Source organism: Micromesistius poutassou, assembly GCF_964030765.1.
Source record: "Micromesistius poutassou genome assembly, chromosome: 10".
NCBI lineage: Eukaryota > Metazoa > Chordata > Actinopteri > Gadiformes > Gadidae > Micromesistius > Micromesistius poutassou.
This window is the reverse complement of record NC_140280.1, coordinates 3,040,740-3,041,062: the sequence shown is the minus strand read 5'-3', so window position 1 is coordinate 3,041,062 and position 323 is coordinate 3,040,740.

Genomic DNA, 323 nt, shown 5'->3' with positions numbered 1-323 from the left:
CGACAACAACAACACGACTATCGTCTCCGTCTACTTCCGGCTCACGGCCCTGGGAAAAGATCTTGAGCATGCGCAGAACGCAATTCAAAGCATAATCCAATCCCATTCCGTACATGCACGCTTAACTCGACTATGAATCGAATTATCTAATTCGTCTTAATTCAACTATGAGAAACCCAATTCAATTCGATTTTAGCTCGACTAAGGTGTATACATGCATCTTAGTAATCCAATCATAGTTGGACTAACCCAATAATTTGACTTTCTTGAGTGTCATGTAAACGCACTGATTGCTCCTGTAGCTCACTGCTCCTGTAGCTCAC